The following is a 19,318-nucleotide window of genomic DNA, read 5'->3' on the forward strand; positions in this document are numbered from 1 at the left end:
ATTTTAGGCATTCAGACCCTAAAAGTAGCACCCCGTATCTTTGGACTTGCATATCCAAATGGGGTCATGTCATATATCAAATCGAACGGCAAGATCCAATTTACATGGTTTTCATGTCCATTTTCTCCATCAACTAAAACTATATTCATCAAATAATGTTGTTGATCAATTTTTGGCATACCCTCCCAAAATCAAGACCCCCATTGCAAAGAAAGGTAAAGAACACAAGTGCTTGTTCTTATGCTCATGAGACAACAAAATGCATGCATGTACATACATACATACATATATATATATATATATATATATATATGTATGTATGTATGTATATGTTGATGCATATATGTATATATTGATGTATATATTGATGCATACAATTTTGATATATGGAGAAAATGGACATGAAAATCATCTAAATTGGCTCTTGCCATTTGATTTGATATATGACATGACCCCATTTGGATTTGTAAGTCCAAAGATACGGGGTCCTACTTTTAGGGCCTGAATGCGTGAAATATTGACGCGCTGCCTATTTCATGCATTTAGGCCTCAAAAGTAGGACCCCATTGGCAACACAAGTCCTACCCCCCCCAAAATCAAGACCCCCATTGCAAAGAAAGGTAAGGAACACAAGTGCTTGTTCTTATGCTCATGAGACAACAAAATGCATGAAATAGGCAACCAATGGGGTCCTAATTTTGATGTATGTATGTAAGTATGTATATATGTATGTATATTCATACATATATATCTATATGTGTATATATGTATGTGTGTGTGTGTGTGTGTGTGTGTGTGTGTGTGTGTGTGTGTATGTATGTATTTATATATATATATATATATATATGTATATGTATATGTTGATGCATATATGTATATATTGATGCATACAATTTTGATATATGGAGAAAATGGACATGAAAACCATCTAAATTGGCTCTTGTCATTCGATTTGATATATGACATGATCCCATTTGGTTTGTAAGTCCAAAGATATGGGTCCTACTTTTAGGGCCTGAATGCCTAAAATAGGCAACGCGTTAACACGCTACCTATTTCATGCATTTAGGCCTCAAAAGTAGGTCCTAGTTTTGAGGCCTAAATGCATGAAATAGACAGCGTGTTAACGCGCTGCCTATTTTAGGCATTCAGGCCCTAAAAGGAGTACCCCGTATCTTTGGACTTGCATATCCAAATGGGGTCATGTCATATATCAAATCGAATGGCAAGATCCAATTTAGATGGTCTTTATGTCCATTTTCTCCATCAACTAAAACTATATTCATCAAATAATGTTGTTGATCAATTTTTGGCATACCCCCCCAAAATCAAGACCCCCATTGCAAAGAAAGGAAAAGAACACAAGTGCTTGTTCTTATGCTCATGAGACAACAAAATGCATGACATGGGAAACCAATGGGGTCTTACTTTTGATGTTTGTATGTATGTATGTATGTATATATATGGATGTACATACATACATACATACATATATATATATATATATATGTATGTATGTATGTATATGTTGATGCATATATGTATATATTGATGCATACCATTTTGACATATGGAGAAAATGGACATGAAAATCATCTAAATTGGCTCTTGCCGTTTGATTTGATATATGACATGACCCCATTTTGATTTGTAAGTCCAAAGATACGGGGTCCTACTTTTAGGGCCTGAATGCTTGAAATAGGCAGCGCGTTAACGCGTTGCCTATTTCATGCATTTAGGCCTCAAAAGTAGGACCCCATTGTGTTGCCAATGGGGTCGTACTTTTGAGGCCTAAATGCATGAAATTTTAGGCATCCAGACCCTAAAAGTAGCACCCCGTATCTTTGGACTTGCATATCCGAATGGGATCATGTCATATATCAAATTGAATGGCAAGATCCAATTTAGATGGTTTTTATGTCCATTTTCTCCATCAACTAAAACTTTATTCATCAAATAATGTTGTTTATCAATTTTTGGCATACCCCCCCCAAAATAAAGACCCCCATTTTGCTGTATGTATGTAAGTATGTATATATGTATGTATATACATACATATATATCTATATGTGTATATATATATGTGTGTGTGTGTGTGTGTGTGTATACACACATACATGTATGTATGTATGTATGTATGTATCTATATATATACATACATACATATGTATATATTGATGCATATATTGATGCATATCTTGATATATATATTTATGCATACAGTTTTGATTGATGGAGAAAATAGGCATGAAAACCATCTAAATTGGCTCTTGCCATTCGATGTGATATAGGACATGATCCCATTGGGATTTGTAAGTCCAAAGATACGGGGTCCTACTTTTAGGACCTCAATTCTTGAAATAGGTAGCTTGTCAATGTGCTGCCTATTTCATGCATTTAGGCCTCAAAAGTAGGACCTCATTTGGTCCTACATGGGGTCCTACTTTTGAGGCCTAAATGTATGAAATGGGCAGCGCATTGATGCGCTGCCTATTTTAGGCATTCAAGCCCTAAAAGTAAGACCCCGTATCTTTGGAATTACAAATCCAAATGAGGTCATGTCATACATCAAATCAAATGGCAAGAGCCAATTTAGATGTTTTCATGCCTATTTTATCGATTTAATAAAACTATATGCATCAAATAATGTTGTTTATCAATTTTTGGCATACACCCCCAAAATTAAGACCCCCATTGGAAAGAAAGGTAAGGAACACAAGTGCTTGTTCTTATGTTCAAGAGACATTAAAAAAGAGGCCTAGTAGCCCAAAAATGGCAGCGCATCAATGCACTATCATTTTTGGGTTGCCACGTCTCTTTTTTATTGTCTCACGAGCATACATATGGAGGTTATTATACAATATAACTAAGAAGTAGTCTTGAAGTAGTTCTACAATTTGGATGCATTAAGAGCATTCATATAGCAAGGAAGAATATAATAATTGAATACTTTTTTTTTCAATACATATTGCGAGTGAGACTACCAAAAAGAGGCTCTACCCCTCATGATGTCTCTGGATACAGAACATGAGGGCTATCCTTTTACTACTACACACGTCACCTTTAGTCGAGGGCAGAACCATTCGTCATCATAGGCAGCAGGTTCATGGGACCCCATCCCATGATCCAAGGCATTATTCAAAGACAAAGTATTTCTGACCATTCCCAAATTGAGTTTGCCAATTCCTAATCTGATTGATTTCATTTACTGGACTTGCAATGCTTGCAAAGCCCTTGCTTAAGATTGAATGAGCCTCTTGATTTTGGGGGTATAATGGTCAAAAATGGCTTAACACGCCCAAAATCAAGAGGCTCATTCAAGCTTAAGCAAGGGCTTTGCAGGTCTTGTTTTTGGGTGGCAAAAGCATGAAAAATGACAGCGCATTAAGGTGTTGCCATTATTATGCTTCCCCCCTCCAAAAACAAGACCCCCAAGCTATTCATTAGAGACACCAAAATGAGGAGAAGGATGACGTGAGTAGAGGAGCTGGCCAATGAGGGGAGGGACAGCCTTGGAATTCCCACAACAAGCATGATGCAAGGAGGTGAGAAGGCAAAGAAGCAAGGAGGTGAGCAGGTGAGGAAGCAAGGAGGTGAGGAGGCAAGAGGCAGTCTTGAAGGGCAACAAGAGGGTGGAGGTGGCCGAAAGAGTAAGCAGGAAAGGGAGGGATGGAGATTGCTTGTAGGAAATGCTTGGATTAATGCTACAAATGCCATTTTTTTGTGTGTGTTTTGCAGCATGAAATTTTTATGGCACTTTTCTTTTAAAAAATACAACATTGTTGTGATTAATTGCACTACAAACAACTCAAGCCATAAAGCACCATGGATTAGTACAACAATATACATCACAAATGGATGCATACACTCATATACATCATCGATGGATGCATACACTTATACTCACATCAATTTCCAATATTGTATTAGATGGACCCTTAGCATATATGTGTGCATAGAAGACCATTTCCTACATTGATCCCTGATTTCATAGTTAAATTATTCCCTTTCTCACATTCTAACATGTGAAGATTTAATGTACATGCATTATGGGCACATTATATTGCAGTTTATGACTAACTTTTTTTATGAATGCATGATACTTGTATATGGTCAAGGAAGGTACATTATCATTTTTGAATGACAACATTACTCTATGCTCCATTTTATCCTATATTAGAAACTATGATCACTAGATATTACATAAATGTATTGCTCCATTATATCCTATACTAAAAACTATTTTGACCCAAATACATAATGCCAATTGAGGCTAGTACTCATGACAAGTGATGAAAACAATCTAATGGTATGAATGAGATCTTGTAAATTTTGGATATATAATATGGGTACTATGTTGATTGAGCTATTTTTCTAAGGGAATATTTTCAACTTAATTACTAAATACATACTTACAATGGTGACCTGATTCCCATCTATATGTATAATCAAGTTTTACTTTGTGTTAAAAAAAAAGCTTTTGCATAAGGTTAAAATTCGAATAGTATTTATATTTGTTTAAGTCTACCCATTGAGCTAGCTCCTATCCTTATATTGAACACGATAATGTTCATAAAGATTTTATGAATACAAATAGATAGCATTGGCTCTCTTTTTAGTGGTTGGGAATGAACCCTAAAAGTACCCTAAAACGACTATGTATTCCCTTATTTGTAACATGGAAGTGATCATGGTAGAGTGGCATAATCCCTATTTTGCTTTTTTCATAGGTTCTTTTGCTACTCATGGTTGGCGGATACACCATGGCATAGATCCGAATAGATATTTGGTTTTTTGCTTCAACTTGCTTGTTTAGACTTTCCTTGATGATTGTTCGATTGTGCATGATGAGTAGTCACTGGCTTAATTGATGCATTAAGTGCAATGTTTTCCTTAAAGTTTTTCATACTAAATGATACGAGTTTGCTTATACGGGTGGAAATAGAAGCTTGTTAACACCTGGTGCATATTTTCCGTTAGATGCAGTAGGATACTAGTTACAGAGTGTCTTTGCCAATTATTTCACTTGAATCATGCTCCTCTTATGCTTGAGTTTGTGGTCACGTATTGAGTTTAACATAATAGTCTATAGGATACTCGATGAGCACTCAACATAGTGGTTAGATGCATTCATTTCTAGTTCCGATAGAACTATCATTCAAACATTGGTCATAATAGAAGTATGGAGGGCTAAAATCCTTTTTTGGCTCCCTATGTTTTTTAAAGCATGGTATTGTCCAGATTACATAGGTATTTTCACTAAGCAAAATTAATCCTTATGATGAAAATGTTTTTTTTTCTTTTGACATAGTTAGTTCTGTTTCCATGTTTTTGGATCGAATGTATGGATGACCCGGGGGATTCACTCTTCATTAAAGGGGGACGTCACCTACGTGCATGAACTTCAAGAAAACCCCTATTTAAGATCCACGTAGGATGATAAAACACCCCTATTTAAGCTTATAAGATACCACCAAAATTCCATTATGTCCCCCCCTTTCCTTAAATCTACATTCTTTCTCAAGCATTTAGATTACACAATGTTGACTCTGTGCCAACATGAACTTATGAAGAAAGAGAAGGTGATACAACTTTGTGATACAACTTTGTGTTACAACTTCTAGACATAACTTTGTGTTACAACTTTGTGTTACAACTTCTGGACACAACTTTGTGTAACAACTTTGTGTTACAAGTTTGTGTTACAACTTCTACATGAAGAGAGAGAATGTGTTACGACTTTGTGATACAACTTTGTGTTACAACTTTGTGATATGACTTTGTGTTACATGCAGAGAGAGAAGCTCTCCAACTTGTATAAATACCCCATAATGGAATGAAGCCCACACTCTTGGGGCATTGTGTTGAGTCTACATTGGTATTCCAAGCATTTGTCTCAAGTGTCCATGCTTCCTTGCACTGCACGTCCAAAAGCATGTCCTAACCTTGCAACCCTTCTCCCCTCTCCTCCAACCCTGCAACCCACCCTCTCCCTCTCCTCCTCCCTCCTCCTCCTCCTCCTCCCTCCTCCCCCTCCTCTCTCCTCTCCCTCCCTTCTCCTCTTCCCTCCTCCTCCTTCCTCCTCTCTCTTCTTTCACCCATGCTCTTACACCTTCTTCCTCTCCCACTCCTATGCTTTCCTAAACCCTTAAACTCCATGATCTATGAGGGAGATGAGTTCTCCACCATGTACTCTACTCTGAACCTTGGATCCTCCTTCTAACCCTGGACTCCTTCTAAACCTTGGAACCTCCTTCTAAACCCTGGAACCTCCTTCTGAACCCTGGAACTCCTCCTAAACCCTGGAACTCTTTCTAAACCCTGGAACCTCCTTCTGAACCCTTAAACTCCTCCTAAACCCTACAACCCCCAATGAAGGCGAAAGCCTTCATTACCTCAACAAAGATGGTTTACGTGCCTTTTACATCTTTGTTGAGGTAATGAAGGCTTTCGCCTTCATTGGGAAGAGTTTAAGGGTTCAGAAGGAGGTTCTACGGTTCAGAAAGAGTTCCAGGGTTTAGGAGGAGTTCCAGGGTTCAGAAGGAGGTTCCAGGGTTCAAAAAGAGTTCCAGGGTTTAGAAAGAGTTCCAGGGTTTAGGAGGAGTTCCAGGGTTCAGAAGGAGGTTCCAGGGTTCAGAAAGAGTTCCAGGGTTCAGAAAGAGTTCCAGGGTTTAGAAGGAGGTTCCAAGGTTTAGGAGGGGTCCAGGGTTAGAAGGAGGAGGTGGTGGTGGAGGGGGAGGGGGGAGGGGGAAGGTGGTGGTGGAGATGGAGGGGGAGGGGAAGGGGGAGGTGGAGATGAAGGGGGAGGGGGAAGGTGGTGGTGGAGATGGAGGGGGAGGGGGGAGGTGTAAAAAAGAGGAAGAAAAACCTGAAAGATGAAAATTGAAAAGCAGGGAGAAGTGGTCACCTGAACGCTCTCCAAGTCTTTCTCGATGTAACGGGATTGTTGCGGAACAATGGATGGTGGGTGGAAGGCTAGGTCATCGATGCGAGAAGGGCTCGATGTCACTTACATGGCGAGGATAGGAGTAAGGGGGTGGTCGATGGAGAGGGAGGAGTGTCTTGCGTGGGGCTCGGAATGAGGAAGAGAATGGAGGCAAAAAGTAAAAGATGAAGAATGAGGGGGGTGGAGTAGGTTTTTATAGGATTGGATTTTAGGTTTAAAGTTTAGGTTTAGGGTTTAACCCTAAACTCTTCCCGAGCCATAACTCTTTATGGAGAGCTCGGTTTGCTTTTCTGTAAAAAGGTAAAATGATCGAAATTGAAAGCTTTACGCATCCGTGTCCACTACCTAGCCTGATTGTAGATCATGTGGCTTCTATTTAAGAAATTAAGAAAATTTCTTAAGGTAGTAACCCAAAGTGGATGTTTGGGGTTGATATGTTTGGCTAGAATTGGAAAAAAAAATTTTACTCTCCTTGCCCTTGAGTGTTATCTTCGTGAAAGTTCAAAGTAGTGTCTTGTTTTACACATACCTACGTATGTTTACTCACGACTTGAGACGCTAGCCTCCCCGGCAGCGGCACCAAATGTTGGCTCTCTCCTACTGCTTTCGTAGGAAGAGCTGGGTATTCTATGTTGCAGGGTTCCGAGGCTTTTTGTCACCTACAGATATATTGGGATTGTCGGTTGTAGTATATGTGTAGCTTAGGACCTCGAGTCGTGTTCCGGTGAGAGACGTAGGCTTAAGTGTGGTAAGCAAACAAAGTGCAAGCATGTGTAAAAGGTACGTAAACCATCTTTGTTGAGGTAATGAAGGCTTTCTCCTTCATTGGGGGTTGTAGGGTTTAGGAAGAGTTTAAGGGTTCAGAAGGAGGTTCCAAGGTTTAGAAAGAGTTCCAGGGTTTAGGAGGAGTTCCAGGGTTCAGAAGGAGGTTCCAGGGTTCAAAAAGAGTTCCAGGGTTTAGAAAGAGTTCCAGGGTTTAGGAGGAGTTCCAGGGTTCAGAAGGAGGTTCCAGGGTTCAAAAAGAGTTCCAGGGTTCAGAAAGAGTTCCAGGGTTTAGAAGGAGGTTCCAAGGTTTAGAAGGGGTCCAGGGTTAGAAGGAGGATCCAAGGTTCAGAGTAGAGTACATGGTGGAGAACTCGTCTCCCACGTAGATCATAAAGTTTAAGGGTTTAGGAAAGCATAGGAGTGGGAGAGGAAGAAGGTGTAAGAGCATGGGTGAAAGAAGAGAGAAGAGGAAGGAGGAGGAGGGAAGAGGAGGAGGGAGGGGGAGGAGAGAGGAGGAGGAGGAGGAGGGAGGAGTAGGAGGAGGAGGAGGAGGGAGGAGGAGGAGAAGGAGGAAGGAGAAGGAGGGAGGAGGAGAGGGAGAGGGTGGGTTGCAGGGTTGGAGGAGAGGGGAGAAGGGTTGCAAGGTTAGGACATGCTTTTGGACGTGCAGTGCAAGGAAGCATGGACACTTGAGACAAATGCTTGGAATACCAATGTAGACTCAACACAATGCCCCAAGAGTGTGGGCTTCATTCCATTATGGGGTATTTATACAAGTTGGAGAGCTTCTCTCTCTGCATGTAACACAAAGTCGTATCACAAAGTTGTAACACAAAGTTGTATCACAAAGTTGTAACACATTCTCTCTCTACATGTAGAAGTTGTAACACAAAGTTGTAACACAAAGTTGTGTCACAAAGTCGTAACACATTCTCTCTCTTCATGTAGAAGTTGTAACACAAACTTGTAACACAAAGTTGTTACACAAAGTTGTGTCCAGAAGTTGTAACACAAAGTTGTAACACAAAGTTGTGTCTAGAAGTTGTAACACAAAGTTGTATCACAAAGTTGTATCACCTTCTCTTTCTTCATAAGTTCATGTTGGCACAGAGTCAACATACTCCCGGATCCATTTTATTACCCGTCCTCTGGATATGGCCGTCCTCTGGATATGGCTTATTTTGATTTCAGAGTTGGAATGCTATGTGTGTAATCCAGTGGCTGTTTAGCTTCTTGTGTTATGCGAGTCGGTCCTGCTGTAATGCTTTTGCACCATATCTGCGTAGTCTGTAGTTAAGAAGCTTATCTTCTCTTAAGAAGGGATAGATGGCTGTGAATTTCAGAGGGGATCTCGTTGCTGAGGTTGTGGACTCTGTCATCGAATCTTCTTGGGAAGAGGTTTGGCGGGGCTCTCGTTGTTGAGGCTGGCATTTCTTGTTATCTTGCATACATGTTGGATGCGATTGCACCCTTATCATTGAGCTTGTAGAGAATTAGTATGCAACTCTAATATTTTTGCATATAGGAGACAGCTTTGATGTTTGGCGGGGGTCTCGTTGTTGAGGATTGGTATAAAAGGATGTTGGTCAAGAAGCTTATCTCCTCTTAAGGAGGGGTAGATGAGTGTGAATATCGGAGGGGATGTCGTTGCTGAGGTTGCGGACTCTGCCATCGAATCTTCTTGGGAAGAGGTTTGGCGGGGGTCTCATTGGTGAGGCTGGCATTTCTTGCTACCTTGCATACATGTTGGATGCGATTGCACCCGTAGCATTGAGCTTGTAGATAATTAGTATGCAAGTTTGATATTTTTGCATATAGGAGACGGCTGTGATGTTTGGCGGGGGTCTCGTTGCGGAGGCTACTGACTCTTTTGCCAATTCATCTTGAGTTTTGGCATAGCTTCGTGTACTGCTTGTGAATTCATTGCATGCTTTGAGAGTATGGAATGAAAGTGTGTGATACTATTTTTTATGCAACCTATGCAAAATCATGTGAGTGCATGTGATGTGTCTAACTATATGCTTATTTGTGGGATTTGATAGGGAAACTAAGACTCAAACATCCCTAATGTGCAAAAAACGTGCATATGCAGTGAATGTGCGTGTAACAATCTAGTGCAAACTATATGTGCAAAAACGTGCATATGCGAGTGAGTGCTTGTGATACAATCTAATCCTAACTAAGGAAGACTTGGTTTTCCAAATCTTCGTTTTTGTCGGGGATGGCTCGCGTGTTGATGTAGTAGCGCTTCAGTCGGCTCCCGGTCATTGTTGTGTTGAATTGGACTCCATCTAGTGTTTCAAGTAGCACAGCTCCGATGGGATTCATCTTTCGTACTCGGTAGGGTCCTTGACCTAGATACTTCAGTTTTCCCTTGTGTACTTTGGCATTGTATAACAGGACTAAGTCGCCTTCCTTGATGTCTTTAGCTTTCAGATTCCTGTCAAACCATGCCTTTCGTCGGCGTTTTTATGTTGTCATGGCATGATAAGCGACTAGTCTTGTCTCTATATGCTTTTCCAACTGGCAGAGCCTTTCTTTCAAGGACTCATGATCACCCATGCGTTCCTGTACTACTGCGATTCGTAGACTTGGTATTACAAATTCGAGTGGAACCACGGCTTCAAGGCCATACACCAATTGAAAAGGTGTGTTCCCTGTACTGACCTTGAATGTGGTTCTGTATGCCCATAAGGCTGCATTCAGTTTCTCTGCCCAATCAGAACGCTGTGGTTCTACTACCTTAGTGAGGATATTGCATATGATTTTGTTTGTGGATTCTGCTAGTCCATTCCCTTGGGGGTAGTAGGGTGTGCTTTTTCTATGGATGACCATGAAGCCAGACAAGAGTTCTTGGATTACCTCATTGACAAAATGTGTGCCTCTATCCGACACAATTTCAAGGGGGCATCCGAATCGGGTGATCACATGTTCGTATAAGAATCTTGCTGTGCTTTTGGCATCTGCCTTTCTGACTGCTTTAGCTTCAGCCCATTTTGTAAAGTAATCAGTGGCCACAATGATGTAGCGTGCCTGTGTTCCTTTTGCTGCTGGATGTATGGGACCCACATAGTCAATCCCCCATTTTTCAAATGGTTGTTGTGCAACAACTGTTGTGAGGGGATTGAAGTCTTTGTGTTGTGGTTTAATAGTTCGTTGGCATACATCACAGCCTTTTACATATTCATAGGCATCTGCCCACAGTGTTGGCCACCAGTAGCCTGCGAGGAGAACTTTTCTTGCTGTGGCTTCCCCTTGGAAGTGTCCTCCTGCAATACCTTCATGGACTTCAGGATCTCATGAGGCATTACACATCTTCTTAATATCTGGTCCTTGCCCATCTTGTATAGTTGTCCTGCAATGAGTTGATATGGTGCAGCTTTTAGAATCAATTTTCTGGCATCTACTGCTTTCATGTCAGGGGGTGGTCTTCCTGCCATCAAGTACCCAATGATATCTCCACACCATTCTGGAACAGCATCTATTTGAAATAGTGTGGCATTTGGTAAGTCGCCTTCTACTCCAGTGGCTTCTTCTCCGGTCTTGACTCGAGACATGTGATCGACAATGTAGTGTTGGGCACCCTGGCGGACCACGATTTTGAAGTTGAATTCTTGCAGCAAGAGGAGCCATCTGGTTATTCTTCCTGTGGTACACGGACGGTTCACAAGATAAAGCAATGCTTGATGGTCGGTGTAGAAGACAAATCATTTGCGAGTAGATAGTGCCGAAATTTCTTTACACTATACACCATTGCTAGGGCTTCTCTTTCTGTGGTTGTATAGTTGATCTCTGCATTATTGAGTTGTCGACTGGCGAAGTAGACGGGGTAGTCTTTCTTATGTTCACCAGGTTGACAAAGCATACTCCCAATTGCATACTGGGATCCATAAGTATGAACATGAAAATCAATATCCCAATTGGGAGATATAAGGATGGGTGCTGTGATTAGGCGCCACTTTAAAAGCTCAAAGGCTTGGTCGCACTCTTCGGTCCATAAGAACTCCACTAATAATTTGTAAAGTGGTCTAGCTATCATGGCATACCGCAATATAAATCTTCTATAATAGCCGGCATGTCCCATAAAGACCTGTACACCTTTGGAATTTGTAGGAGGAGGCAATTCCATGATGATTTTGATTTTGTCCATGTCAGTTGCAATCCCATGTTGAGAGACGATGTGTCCCAAAACAACTCCGTGGGTGACCATGAACTGGCATTTTGTTGGATTTAGGGAGATGCCATACTCTCTGCATTTGATTAGTACTTCTTCCAGACATTTGAAGTGGTCCTGTTTGGTTGAATGGATGCACAAGTCATCCAAGAACACCTGTAAAAACTTATTCAAAAATGACTTGAAAGCTGTGAACATGACTCGCTGGAATGTGGCTGGGGCATTACAAAGGCCGAATGGCATGACTCTATATGCAAAAATACCCCATTCTGTAGCAAATGCTGTTTTTGATTGGTCTTGAGGAGCAATTTGCACTTGGTTATAGCCACTGAAGCCATCCAAGAAGCTATATATTTCGGATCCTGCCACCTTTTCCAACACTGTTTCTGTTAAGGGTAGGGGGTAGTGATCCCTAATTGTGGCGGCATTCACATTTTTCAAGTTCACGCATATTTTGAGCTTCTTGTTGCGTTTAGGTACAATGACAATGGGGGAAACCCAATCAGTGTGCTCGATCTCGTAGATGAATCCGGCATCTAGGAGTTTTTCCCCATATTTAGGATTTGTGCGATAAGGTCCACATACCTTAGGGCGAGCACCTTCCCTTATAGGTATCGTGTGAACTGCCACTTCTGGTGAAATTCCTTTCATCTCTTTGTATGACCATGCTAGGCAGTCACGGTATTCCATTAGGAGGTCTTTGAGTTTGATTTCATCTTCTTGACGGAGCTGTTTCCCAATGAAAACCAATTTTTCTTCCTCCCCTTCAAGGGCGAGGTTTATTGTGCGTGTTTTTGCCGGTCCCTCATAGATTGGAGTTTCTCCAATGCTATCGGTTTCTTGAACTTCAGATTCTCTGATTGGTCTTGGCATTGCTATTGGTGCACTACCACTTGTATAATTCTTAAAGTATTCCGGCACTTCTCGAAGATCTCGGCCTCTGAGGGGTTTGAACTAGCTTGACATGTGTCATGTGTACTGGGTGGCATAGTTGCATTTATTAATTGGTTAGGCTCTTCTGTTCTTTCTTTTTCTGAAGTCTCTTGATCGAGCTTCATCTGCACATGTGGCTTATATTTCCGAAACTTCTTATGTTGGGAACTGTGGGGTAACTTTTCCACTGGTAAGGTGTTTCCAAGTAAGGGTTCATGTGCTGCACATACTCCTTCCAGTCCCTTAGGGGACAATTCAAGAGGTGGTGGTTTTGATTTTGAGGGAACTGCCTTTGCAAGGTACAATTCGACAATCCTTGTTTGGACTCGTTCGAATTCATTGAAGTGCTCGGCCTTGGCCTTTCTCTGCGATTTCCTCCTGCAGCTTTCTTGCGGGATCTTCTGCTGTTATGCAACTGTGGAGGTTCAACTTTTGGGAGCTCAACTGCCATTAGGGCATGCAGAATGGCTAGGTCATTATCAAAGATTTGATTTTCAATTTCAGCATTCACAGCCTCTGTTTCAAGGTCCCAAGGAAAATCTGAGTCATCATTGGTATGGGTACCTTCTTCAGGTTCATTATCCCATTCGAGGTCAGCCATAAAGAATGGCATCTCTAGATCAATTGGTTCTTCATGTGTCGGTGGAGGATCGACCTGTAGTGCATTAACATCTATCTGTGAGAAAATGGGGTCTAATGAATGGCAGTTGTCGATGGTTGCCAATGTTTGTATCCAATTATTGACATTGCTTTGTGAGTCACCTGCTATGGCATGTTGTTGCAAGGGAGCTGATTTGCTCGAGAGTGTCGTGGAAGATGTGTCATCCAATGCTCTAGGAACAATTGGTTTAATAGCTCCTGTCTCCACATTCACCCTGACTGCAGTGTCTTGATTCTGGATTGTCAATCTATTAGTTCCCCAGTCATGGAGGACTGATGCTCCCCGTAACCAAGGCCGTCCCAGTAAGATTTGATAGGATTTTTTGGGGAGATCCAAGATTGTGAATTGAAGGGAAAAGCGGACTCCTACGATCTTTGTGGACACGCCATTCACTATTCCCAAGGGTTTAGCCCGTGAATCATTGGCAAGGCGTATGTTGAAATTAGCCTTTTGCATTGGTGGGAGACCCCATTCTTCATAGAGCTCCTTTGATAGGACATTGACACCTGCTCCACCATCCACTATGGCTTGGACTTCATTATATGCCTTGTGGATCAAAGGCACAGTGATGTTGCGTATGTCATCTCTCTCACCCATCCGCACAGGGATATCTTCAATGACGTTCATAGGTGGAGGGGGATTTGCGAGTTCAATCCATCCTTTGAAACTCTCCCAGAGATTGGGACAATTCCGTAAGAGGATTCCGATGGGAATTGACACAGGGCAACTCAGGATGCTAGAGAGTGCAGCTCCTTCAAGTTGACGTGGTGGTACATTCTGTTGTGGAGTCTGTTGTTGGAACAAAGGCTCGAGTACAGTATCAATACTTTGTGGGGCTAAGTCATGGAGTGGGTCTTGAGCTTGTTTCTGAGCCTCAAATTGAGCTTGTTCATTTTGGACCCATTGCTGAAGTGCCTGAAAACGAGCCTTCTCCACCTGCATTCAGGAATGGAGCTTCTTTTATTCGAGGCTCAGGAGTTGATGTGGATGAGCTCGGCTGCTCATTGCTTGGCTATTTAAAACCATACACAAAATCAAACTTGTTTGGACTAGTTACCCAAGGTAACCTATATTATGTCCCCCCTTCTTAAATATGACATGGTCCTCCTAGCTTAAATTCAATATTGGGGGAAAAAAAAGGGCCCCCACCCCCAATGTATAAGCTTATGCCTCATTTCAAAAAAACCCCCTATTGTACACTCACATGATATCATAAGTTTCCCCCTGTGAATCCCCCGGGATGGATGATCTTCTGCAAGCATAAAAGACATGATATGTATATGTAGCACATGATCATGTTTACATATTTTCAGTCATATATTCTACCTTGTGATCTATCATTATCTTGCTGTGTGGATGTTCAATCTGAGTAGTGTTTGCTTTTTTTATCATAAATTTTATGTATTGTTGTGTCTCTACCTCTCCACAATGACTCAAATTGATAGTATGGGGATGAAAGAGAAGTTAATTGTGAGTTTCAGGCATGCCTTCATTGTTGGAATATGTTTAATTTGCTTATGATCACATCAATTGTTCCAATGATATTGAGAGGAATAAGATCCTGGATGAGGTTCTCGCTCGCTTGAAACCTATTTAATCTTGCTCGCTTATTTGGGGCTGCTCGCTTTTCTCCGCTCGCTTTTTGGTAATCCTCCCAAAAGCACAAGTGCATGAGATGACCATAGCATAGAAAATGGCATCCACACATAAAGCATCAAGGCACATGGAATAACAAAGCATCATGCATCAAGCTACATCAAGCAAAGAAGAGAACGCCATTGACAACTTGTATTGAGAAGCAAAACCCTTGCCACCCTCAGCCCACATGATTGTAAATCAAGCCTGACCACCTGCAAGTAGCCATGTAAGCACTCAAGGGAGGTATTGATCTTGTAAAAGCCACACTTGACCACCTTAAGTAGCAATGCATGCACTAAGGGGGGGTGATGGAATGTAAACTCACATCTGACCACCTTGTAGTAGCCAATGGATCATGACACCAAGGGGAGGTGTTGAGATATGGTGCCATGAGCACATAGACTAAAGGCTAAGGTATGGTATAGGAAATAATTAAAGTAGCCACCCTAGGATGTGGACTACATGATGTGGAGATGTGGATCAAGGATATCCACAAGGAGAGATGTGGATCAGAGGATCCCACAAGTGTTAACTATTGCAAGGGAACTCTCTATATAAGAGGCCTATCATGTATTGTTGAGTATAAGGAGAAATGCACATTCATTCAAGATTCTATTTATCAGTCCAAACTAATCTATCTTGGAACCATGAGCACTTTCTTCATCATGTCTCCACATAGGTTCCATCCACCTTAGAGCACTCCATCAATCCTGAGGCATGCATGTTTTGACAAAGTGCCCATCACCTCTTGAATGAATTCTAGGATTGTTTGGGGGAGGTGCATATGGGAGGAGGGTCAAGAGAGGGATGACGGGGGGGGGATGGTTTGAGTGGTCCTCTATGTAAGAGAAATAGTCAATAGGGGCTATTTGTAGGTTTGCCCCCTCCACCTCAACATGGCATTTCCCCACAAAAAGGAGCACTCCCATTGGTATACCTCAGATACCTCACTTATACCTTGAAATTAGGAAACACTTATTGGGGGCCCTTTCGAGACCCCAATTATCCCCTAATGGAAATAGTCACATATGGAAGCTCCTCTCTCGCTCTTCAAAAGCCCAATTTGGATGCTCTCAAAAACTTCACTAGGTTGGTACAGGAGGTGAACGTGAAGGAGGGGCAACTAGTCTATCAAGGTCAGAAGATTACCATCACTGAAAGCATGATTAAAAATGCACTAGGCATTCCTAGAGGCAATTTGCAAGCACACTCCTTCGAGACGCAGTGGAAGAGATAGGATATTCTAGATATATACCCCAATGCTCAAATTAGTAAATATGGTGGAGTCAAGCTTTCAAGCTTGCCAACAGACCTCCAAGATGTGCTAAAGAAGACCATTCATTTCTTTCCTAATACGAGAGGAGCCTTGAAGTTTTGGCAAGTTTAAGCAGTAGTAGAGCAACTGAAAGGACATGATGTATGTTCTCAAGGGCGATATCCAAGAGCATGATAACTGTTGTAACATCTATTATGAAGGCAATTCACAATGTACATGCAGAAAAAGGTCACCTACCACCGACTTTGAGAATACAAGCTGATAATTGCTGGCGAGAAAATAAGAATGTACTCATGTTCGCATTCTGCTCCATGCTAGTTGCTCATCAATGAGGTCGAATGTGGATTTTTGTATGTTGGGCATACACATGAGGATATCGATCAGGTTTTTAGCACAGTCTCAAGAGAGCTTAAATGCAAGGATGTGGAGACAATAGATGACTTGGTAAGAAGATGTGGTAGGCAAGTTGGTGATCGTAAGGAAAGTACAGTATGTGAATGTATGATTGGAAGAGCTTCATTCTACCTTTCATACAAACGGGTGGTGATGCATTGACAGGTCATATCAATCCACACTACTTTCATTTTTTTTTTAAAGATGAAAAACCCATAATGCAATGGCAACAGTATTCTCATGATACAAAATGGGAACCTGAAGAACCTTACAGTCTCTTAACTTCAATTCCCAGCAAGGAAAGGTATCCAACATGGGCTCCTATACAAGAATTCAATGAGAGGTCTAACTGTGAAATAGAAGGATTAAAAGCATTTATTACATACAAAGAGGAAATGCTCCAGAGATATCCTGATTCGAAGCCTACTTGGAGAGAACACACTACCACTATAATTAACAAGACATGAAAATTAATAAAGGACCTTGAGAGAATGCGAGGCTCAAAGGATGTCAAGGAAGAATGCAATATGTTTTGGCCAAATGTTCATAACGATTTGCGCCCAGCTCCAGTCTTTGAAAATGAATTTGTATCATTACTCCCACATCCATATCGTGGACCGGAGAAGAGAGAGTTTATGCCAAAAGTAGATATAGACGTCGATTGTTTTGTTGTGGTTCAGCCATCGGCGGATGATGAATATGAGAATGTGAAGTTTTGGGTTGCAAAAGTAGTTGATGTGCAAAGAGATGATCAAGGGAGAGCTACAACATTTACAGCGGTATGGTATGAGCCAAAGGGCAGGAAGGAGAATATGGATAACAACACATTGTATACTAATTGTATAATGAAGGAGTGGGTCCCAAATAATGAAGCGGTCTCACAAGTTTCGATGGAGACAATCATAGTGTCTTGGCATTCAAGGGCAAAGAAATCAAAGAAGCACATGGGATATGAGGTAGAAGGAAAAATAAAAATACCATAGCAAAGTATTTTGCATATACACGAATTTTTAAGGATGCTCGCCATGGAGGAAGTAGAAGAAGACAATGCAAATGAAGAATGTCCATGATTAAAGCTTTGTATTGAAGTCCATTGAAGGATTTTATTTGGGTACTAGGCAAGAAGCCAATTGACAATTATAATCAGAGTCATCACCTCCTATGTTAAATGAGAGTCAAAATATGCACTGGATGTCACCCAAGGGTCTTGGCAAGACAATAGGGGGTTAATGCAGATGGCACCTGGCAAGGGACTGTCACATTGAGCAATAAGACAATGGGGAGTCAATGCACCCAAGGGGCAAGGTTTGGCAAGACAAGTGGGAGTTAATGCAGATGGCACCTGGCAAGGGACTGTCACATTGAGCAATAAGACAATGGGGAGTCAAATTATGCAGATGGCATGAATTGAGGCTCTTTAAGAGCAACAATTTAAATTGTAAACATATGTTCAATCTATATCATTTTATACAAAGACTCCAGCTGAGAGCAACGTCTCTCAATGTAAACATATAATGATAGCTATAATTGCTATTATAATTCTTTGGTTCAATACAAAACTTGGGTCTCATGGCATCATGTCTTTTTTCTATTTATTAAAAGTTTTAAAAATTTTGTGCATATTGCGAGTGACAATGTTATTTACATAAGATATTTTTGTCTCCTTTCATGGATTTATAAATTTATCACATCAAGGAAAAATATTAAAAATAATTAAATTAACAAATAACTTAGGTATAGCTAGAATTTCTAAAATAGGATTATTTCAAATTCTTGCATGTTGGTGCAAAAGTATAGATTGAAAAAACAAGATTTTTATGTGAATATGATAGTGCCACAAAGTGTCATGGATTTATAAATTTATCATGTCAAGGAAAAATATTAAAAATAATTAAATTAACAAATAACTTAGGTATAGCTAGAATTTCTAAAATAGGATTATTTCAAATTCTTGCATGTTGGTGCAAAAGTATAGATTGAAAAAACAAGATTTTTATGTGAATATGATAGTGCCACGAAGTGAACTTTTGATTTGGGAAGAATATTTTCAGAAAGTAAAATTTTGAATTTGGGAAGGATATTTTCACAAAGTAAACTTTTCATTTGGGAAGGATTTTTGGGCTTCGTCCAAAAGCAACAGAAAAAGTCCAAAATTAATGAAATAGGTGTTAAAGTAGCTTATGCAACCAAGCTGCCTCACATGCAGCCTCACATGCAGCCATTGCTGCACCCCTGTACTCAGCCTCTGTGCTCGAAAGGCAACTATAGGCTGTTTCTTGCTGTTCCAAGTGAGTGCAACACTCCCAAAAGAGAACACAGATCCACTGGTAGATCATCTATCAAAAATACTACTAGCCCAATCAACATTAGTGTATCCATGCAACTGTATCTAAACCCCAGTCTCATAAAATAGTCCATACTACAATGTGGACTTCACATACCTCAGTATGTGTCTAGCCGCATCCAAATGCGATTTCCTTAGAGCCTGCATAAACTGACTTACCAACACAATAGGATAGCTCAAATCTGGCC

The sequence above is a fragment of the Dipteris shenzhenensis genome, chromosome 30, assembly GCF_047967505.1.
Source record: "Dipteris shenzhenensis isolate YYH24624 ecotype China chromosome 30, Dip_SZ_1.0, whole genome shotgun sequence".
In the NCBI taxonomy this organism is placed as follows: domain Eukaryota; kingdom Viridiplantae; phylum Streptophyta; class Polypodiopsida; order Gleicheniales; family Dipteridaceae; genus Dipteris; species Dipteris shenzhenensis.